Source organism: Cyprinus carpio, chromosome B21 (assembly GCF_018340385.1).
Source record: "Cyprinus carpio isolate SPL01 chromosome B21, ASM1834038v1, whole genome shotgun sequence".
Taxonomy (NCBI): Eukaryota; Metazoa; Chordata; class Actinopteri; order Cypriniformes; family Cyprinidae; genus Cyprinus; species Cyprinus carpio.
This window is the reverse complement of record NC_056617.1, coordinates 7,332,615-7,340,924: the sequence shown is the minus strand read 5'-3', so window position 1 is coordinate 7,340,924 and position 8,310 is coordinate 7,332,615. Positions and strand designations below refer to the sequence as shown.

The window sequence follows — 8,310 nt, the reverse complement described above, 5'->3', positions numbered from 1 at the left end:
GTTTAAATTAGTTGATTATATCTATAGAAGCACTATAAGTTTACAACAAAATGTGCATATATATATATATATATATATATATATATATATATATATATATACACACACACACACACACACACACACACACACACACACACACACACAAATATTTAAGTATTATGAGTGCCCAGGGAGACACGACTAAACTTCATATGTTGCTGAGCTATTGACAATGGAGCTTTGCCATGAAATTTAGCTAAAAACTTGTTCATGTGACAATCTGAAATCAATATGGTGTGAATAATGACTTATGTTTTAGTTTGTTCCTTACATAAAGCACATTTTATATTGAATTTTGGAGCTCAACAAGCATGATTCCCATTAAGTTTAATACACGAGTGTGAATAAATGGTGACAGAATTTTCATCTGTTAGTGATAAATCCACCTGACACCAGCACATCTACTTTTTGCTCCCAAAGCCAAACTGTAAACATGCATTATTAAAACTGACTGCATGCATGAACACTAATTGATTTAATACATCTTTCTGGATGTATTAACCGGGACTTAATTGGATTGGACTTTAGATATGAGCAGTTGTTGTTTTTTTTTTTGGGGAAATTCCATAAATAAAAATTTCCTGATAAATCTACTTTTTTTCCCGTCCACTATATGAGGTAAATATTTGCTGATAGGAGTAGGGGAAAAAAGACATGCAAAGTACTCTCCCCAGAGTGCAGAGATGAAAAGAAAAAAAAAATCATGAAAAACAAATAATGAGGAAAAATATGCAGCTTTAGCTAATTAATGTTGAACACCAGGATTATGACTTGTATAAATGCATTAAGAGCCACAGCATAATTTTTGATGAGAGTGAGTATGCAGTGCAACTTTAGGACATTCCATGTGGGACACAGTTTTAAATAATTGAAATTCATGTTTGCATAAATTATTGTTTTAAACAGGGGCCACGTCCATTGCAAATGATGATTAGCATTAAAACACAAGCTGGTGGAACAGAAAGCGGTCATTAGCAAGTTTTTCTCACAGCTGTCAGAAACCTTCTGTCACCCTGTGCCAAGACAGCGTTCCGCCCACTGCTATTTCACGCCAGGGACAGAGAGAGACAGAGAGACAGAGAGAGAGAGAGTGAGAGAGAGAGGGAGAGAAGGAGAGCATGCCGGGCGCCAGAAGCGGCATCAACAAACAGGTAATTGAATGAACCTGCGAGCCTAGCTTGAAGTTGCTGGCATGAGGAGATCAATATATTGTCACTTGGCCTTTATAGGAAACTGCTGTATTGCTAACTTGCTAAGTGCATGAGAGAGAGCGTGATCCAAGGCCAGATGGAAAGCCCCCTGCTGTCAGTCGGCAAGTGACAGGCCTGTTAATTCGGCCGGTCTGCTGCTCCTGTCCTCCCCTCAGAAATATATATTTAGATATGGACGGATCGACAGCCTGTCATCGCCACACAGACCGCGTGACAAAAAAAAAAAAAAAAAAACTGTGAGATGAAGCCTGTGATGGAGATGACCTTGTGTTGCAAGTCAAACTTTCGATTTTTGCGCCATGGACTTGAATGCGTGTGCAATTTACCGAGCCATAGTTTTCATCAAGGGCGTGCATTTCAGCATGTAAGCTGAGGGTTTGTGTGCATTTGTGAGCGTCAACAATGAAAGCAATCTTTTTGTGAGTGCATGGAGAAGAAATTCTTACATAAAGTAAATTATGCTGAAAATTTCATTTTTCTGCTTTACTTAATATTCTGAAGTAGAACTACATTCAAGAGCATTTTTTAACTTAAAATAAACTATTGTAAATTAAACTAACAAGCATTTTTTTTTAGCTCAAATATGCCTGCACTGAAAAATGGTTTTGTAGTTCAGTATCATTCACCCTTTTCCCAGCATGCACTGGGACAGGAATAATTAATATGTTTCCATTGTTGGACACTTTGCTAGTTTTACTGAAATAATTTTTTGATTTTGTTCACATTGAGTTACTTATATCAGTATCATGTCATAATATTACAGAGTTTCTTAATTTATTTAATGTTGTAAGTCAATATCAAATGTAGGATATAACTTTTTTTATTGAATATTGAATATTATTTACTATTTATTACTTTATTTTCATTTCCTCTATTTTTACAATTTGCCATAATCTAAATTTCACTTAAAGTTAAAGGTATAGTTCACCCAAAAATGAAAATTCTGTCATTAATTATTCACCCTCATGTCGTTTCAAACCCGTAAGGCCTCCGTTCATCTTCGGAACACAAATTAAGATATTTTTGATGCATTCCGAGAGCTCTCTGACCCTCCATAGACAGCAAAGATCCTTACATGACCAAGGCTCAGAAATGAGCAAGGAGATTGTTAAAATAATCCATGTGACATCAGTGGTTCAACCGTGATTTTACGAAGCTACGAGAATACTTTTTGTGCACAAAGAAAACAAAAATAATGAATTTATTCAACAATTCATCTCCTCCGTGTCACCCTATAGTGCCATTTTGAAGAGTATCACATATGTAAACAATGTATGCTGTTCTGTGTCAGCAGCACCATATGCAGATACGCTGTTTACGTTGTTAACGCTTTGATCTGAAAGTAAACAACATATCTGCATACATACATTGTTTACATATGTGATAGTCTCCAAAATGGCGCTATAGGGTGAAGCGGAGGAGACGAATTGTTGAATAAAGTCGTTATTTTTTAATTTTCTTTGCACACAAAAAGTATTCTCGTAGCTTCGTAAAATTATGGTTGCAGCACCATTGATGCCACATGGATTGTTTTAACAATCTCCTTGCTATGTTTCTGAGCCTTAATCGTGTAAGGAGGGTCAGAGGGCTCTCGGAATGCATCAAAATATCTTAATTTGTGTTTCGAAGATGAGGTCTTACAGGTTTGGAACGACATGAGGGTGAGTAATTTTTTTTGGGTAAACTATCCCTTTAAATGTCAAATTTTAATATCAGGCATTTAATGGTTATTGGATAATATACAATAAAATATTACTTTTATATTGGTGCTCCCCTAGTGTAGTTAGAGTAATTGTGAACAATCAATGCTCTACATGATATACATTTTCAATAATAAATTAAAATTTAGAATGAAAAATATTAATAAGAGGAACACTTTGCATAGACTCAACAAGAAAGAAATTGAAACAAGAAAGTAGATTTGTTACAACACTGGCAGATTAAATATTTTTAACTGTACACTTTAAGTAGATAGTACTAGATATTTATACTTTAGTGTTCTTGAAGCCATTTGCAGTTTGTTACTTTCATTTTTTTTTTTACAGTGTATAAGTATGCAGTTGTTGTAGGCATAGACTAACTCCTAAGGGATTTGTAACTTCATTGCTACTTTGTGAAATGCACCCTGTACCCAATCCAGATGAAGAGAAAGCAAGGAATGAGAAATCGAAGAAAAACAGCACTGTAACGAGTGTAGCCTGCCTCTGCTGACTGGATATACAACAACAAAGGGCAAAGAAACAGCTGGCGCTTCTTTCTCACATGGCATCCTGTAGTTTGTGCGGTGGAGGCGTCTTGATTTATTGACTGTAATGATGCATTCGGGCTGACATCATGAGCCGTGGGTGTGGGGGTGGATTAGAGAAAAGGGGTGCGGGTTGCTGATACGAGGCGAATGAGCTGAGTCAAAGGAGATTCAGTCCTCCTATTGTGGGAAGTGCGGAGGACCACTCCTCACAGCTCCGAGCTTTTGTTTTCCACCATCATGCCAAAAAACAGCTGTGCCGTCTGCAGTAAAGTAAAGTGCATCCTGCTTAAGGAAATCACAGTAATCCGCTCCCCACATCCTGACAGAAGCTGACGTAACTCTAGAGGTAGAATTATCTTGTCAAGTGGCCTTTTCGGAACCCGTATGTAAATATGGCGACAGAAAGGAAGATTCCATCGGAGAGGGAGTGGAAAATAGCACTAGAAATGGGTAAAATGGTACACTTGAGCAAAAGACAGGCTCTCTGGGTGTGCCAAGATAATGATCAATTTACTCCAAGCCCACTCCGCTGATATCATCGTGACAGAAGTGGCTTTGTTTGTGGCTGGATGGCGATGTGTAGGACGGCTGTTTTTGGCTGAAATATAGATGGGGATCATTAGATCTCCAGAGATATTCAGTGCTGCTGGTAGTTGTTTGTTTTCTTGTCATTCTCTGACAGGAAGGAATGAGTAATAACAGGCAAAGAGCTTTGTTCTTGTTGATTACACATAGGCTGAAAAGATTAATTTCATGCTAAATATAAATCACACGAGCAGTGGATATTTGCGTTTTGAACCGTCATTTAATTTTCTTCATGTTTGATATGTGTGTGAAAACAATAGACCTTTTTTGAAGTCTTTGATAGTTTTTCCCATGGTTATCAATACTTGCAAAGGTTTTTTTTTTTTTTTTTGGAGTATGAAGCCTGTTTAACCCAATGGAATAAAAACATAAAATGTGACTTTTATTATTGCAGTTCTGAGTTTATATCTCACAATTCAGACTTTGTTTCTTTCAATTCTGACTTTTTTCTTTTTTTTTTCTCAGAACTCTGTGGCAGAAACTCTTTTTAATCACAATTTTGAGATTACATCTCACAATTATGACCTTTTTGACAAAATTCTTAATTTACATTTCACAGTCCTGTTTTTATCCTTGTGATGGAATAAAAAAAAATAAATGATAAATATAAAAAGGGGTAATTGCGACTTTTTATCTCATAATTCTGACTTTTTCTTGAAATTGTGAGTTTATATATTGCAATTCTGACTTTTTCTCTGAATTCTGAGTTCAAGTTTTGCAACATAATTATTTTAATTACACCACAAAAAATAATAATAATAAAATAAAATAAAATAAAAATAAATAAATAAAAAATAAATGATCTCACAATTCTTGCAAATTTATGTCACAATTATTTAAAAAAAATTGTTTCATTTTCACATATAATATGTGAAACAAAAAATTATGTTAACATTACAAGCATAATTTTTTTCTTTTACAAAAGCAAAACTATAACAAAAGAGAGATGTGGAAAGAAAAATAGAAAAATAGAGAGAAATACATGCAACTCAGTAATCATCTAGTTAGATGTATTAATCTATATAAATTCTTAAAAATAATGTATGTCATTGCAATTAATTTGCAAATGTCACAATTATAAGTTTATTACACATAAGAGATATAAATTCAGAATTGTGAGAAAAATGTCCGAATTGTGAGAGAAAATGTTGCAGTAACTTTTTTATTTTTTATTTTTATATCATGGTTGAAATGGGCTTCCATGTTGAGGTCTTTCTTGTGTAAAACATGAGAGTTACGGGTTTACAAGTTTTACAAAAGGTATAAGGATTTTTTTCTTCAACAAGATCAAGACCTTCTGGCTGTATAATGGCATTTGAGATTATCATTAAGTTCATTTCAACACGTATATCATGGTGACAACGATAACGTGACACAACATGCTTTTGTTTCCTGTTTAATTATAGAGGAATTAGCTTGAGATGACTGGTTGTGAAATATGTCTTGATGTTATTTTTGGGATGCTTATTTCCTCTATTTATCCTCATTTCAAAACTGTTCATGGTTAATTTAGAACAAGAGTCTCAAAATCTCCATCCTTGCTGGCATTCATCAGTCTTTCTAAATGAACGCTATTAGGCCGTCTGTTGCGTTTGGCTGTTTTAAAAATACCACTGTTGCAAAATAGTAACCGATCAGCTGCAAAATAGGACGTTTTATTTTTTTTTTAAAGATCATTTTGCCAGAATTCTATGCTGATCCTGTAGCATGTGACTTGGTTATTAATAATCAACATACATTGACATTTGCATTGTTTGTTTGAGGTTATAGACAGATGTAATCTGTAAATGAGTTCTAAAGCCTCAATAAAATACCTGTAATTTAGTTCTTAAGGCTCAAGAAAGATTTATCACATCATAAACCAAATCTTAACAGATGCGTCCTGTAGTTTAATCACTTGGTAAAAAAGACTGTCAGTCTGTGCATAAGTGATCAGGGACTCTTTCTGTAGGTACATCATTACAGCAGTAGGTAGCAAATAGTGGCTGTCTTTATGAGTGAGTGATTCAATTGATTTGTTCAAAAACATTCATTCAGGAACTAAATAAATGACAAATGTTTTCATCTGTGAATCTTTGAATAACTCTATCTGTTTTTCATTGGTGGAAAAAAAAGAGAAGCAACTGACAATATTGTTTGAAAGGTAAGTCACTCAATATTAGCTTCTTGTTTAGCTGTTGAGCTTTATGCATTACCTTTTTTTTTTTAATTAATTCAGCAAGTATGCATTAAATTGCTACAAAGTTAAAGACATTCACATTGTTAAAATTCTATTTCAAATAAATGCTGTTCTTTTGAATTTTCAATTCAAAAACAAAAGAGAATCCTGAAAAAAAGTGTCACATTTCCCACAAAAAATTTAAACAGCAAAACTGTTTTCAACATTAATAAGAAATGTTAATTGAGCATCAAATCTTTAAATCAGATTTCTGAAGGATCATGTGACATGGAAGTCTAAAGTAATGATGATGAAAATTCAGCTTTGCCATTTCAGGAATAAATTACACTTTTTTTTTTTAATAGTTAAAAAAAGTAATAATATTTCACAATAGCATTTTTTTTTTTTCATTTTTTCTTTTTTTTTTAACTAATGAAATGTAACTAAAAACTGTGGTGAGCATAAGAGATGTTTTTTTGAAAATATGAAAAATTGTATCAAACCTCCAAACATTTGAATGGTAGTGTAAAATGTTATCATAATTGCAACCAATTGTAATAGTGATGCTTGCCTTAGCAATCACACTAAATAAGATCATAATACTATGAATAATCAAACTTTCCTTAACTTTAGTTTGGGTTAGAAGTTAAGTAATGCACTTCAGTGAATAATAAGAAGGTTAAGAAGGTGCTGCTATTAGTTTTCTAATGTTTTATTGCTCAGTCTACAATAAAAAGGGCAAAATTATTATTTTTACTTATATAGAAAGAAGGAGTCATGTAATATCTGAGGACCAGAACATCACAGAGACTTAGACAAGTAAGTAACCACTTAGCAACTGCATAACAAAATGCTGTAAAACACTCAGAATTCCCAGGCATTGTGGCAACAAGTTTTGAAGATGTGATCACACTGACTTGAGTAGCTACTACTTATTGATTTTACATTTTACGTGACAGAAATTCATATTTACTCCTTTGTTCCAATTTGTCAGAATTTCCAATGTACAGTAGGCTAGCTGCAAGCCTTGATAGAGCTGTTCCCTTGACCCTCTCCAGGATTACAGTGAATCCTCTATGGAATCTGCCCATTGTGGCCAGTCTTAGAATAAGGAGGCTCGATTCATTCGTCTCTGCATGGTGCTCTAATGCTGCAATCTGGATGACTCCCTCTGTGCGGCTTTGTGTCGGACACGTCCGTGAACACAATGATCTAACACGGGAGGCTGGGACACAGCTGGGGGACAGAGAAGCAATAAGAGACATCAGACTCGGAACACGGCAATCTGTTGAATTTTCATAAAATATGCATGCACTCTTTGTGTGGGGAAGTCTGTGTACAATATTTCTTTGTGCATATCCCAAGTGTGTGTGTGTGTGTGTGCATGCTTGATTTGGTTTTTTGTGTGTTTGACAGGTAAATAATTTTTTTCATTTATTTTTTTCAAGTCATGGTAACCTATCTATCTAGATACACACACATAAAGTGTGTGTGTGTGTGTGTGTGTGTGTATGCATGCACTTTAATTAGTATAGTATAGCAATAATAAATAATTCATTTAATTAAATAAGCGTGCAACAACTAATATGAATCATATTAATATCCTTATTATATTTTATTTTATAATATAAAAACATAATATTTGTTTTATTGTAATATTCAACATTTTCAAAAGCATTTCAACTTAAAATATAAATAGAAGTATAATGAACCGTGTTAAATATCATTGAAGTTGTATTGTTATTTATATTTTATATTTATATTTGTTTAATAATATAACAACAAATTACATTTAGTACATTACAGCATTTTTATAAGCATTTCATCATCTATGTTCACACTGCATGATGGTTTAATGACATCTGTAAAAAAAATAGATCTGTAATTATTCTTTTACATACTGAAAATGGGACAAGAGGGGAAAAAACTGGAGGTAATGAAAGAAATGGGAATGAGTTTTGTAGAGCAGGGTCTTTGGGGACAGGGGTCCGTATTAACAGGGGATGAGAGTGCTAATAAAACGTGAGAGCAGCAGAGGTCACAAGGTCATGTGCTTGTGTAATGAA

The 8,310-nt window shown here is 33.9% G+C and overlaps 1 long non-coding RNA gene across 1 annotated transcript in view; it reads left to right on the top strand.

Annotated features, from left to right (window-relative positions):
- Nucleotides 1–1,126: 1,126 nt before the first annotated feature.
- The window catches only part of LOC122141308, a 66,247-nt gene continuing 59,063 nt past the window's right edge, over nt 1,127–8,310 (top strand). Inside the window, exon 1 of the long non-coding RNA XR_006157681.1 lies at nt 1,127–1,193. This is a non-coding gene — a long non-coding RNA (uncharacterized LOC122141308). The remainder of the gene's footprint in view (nt 1,194–8,310) is intronic.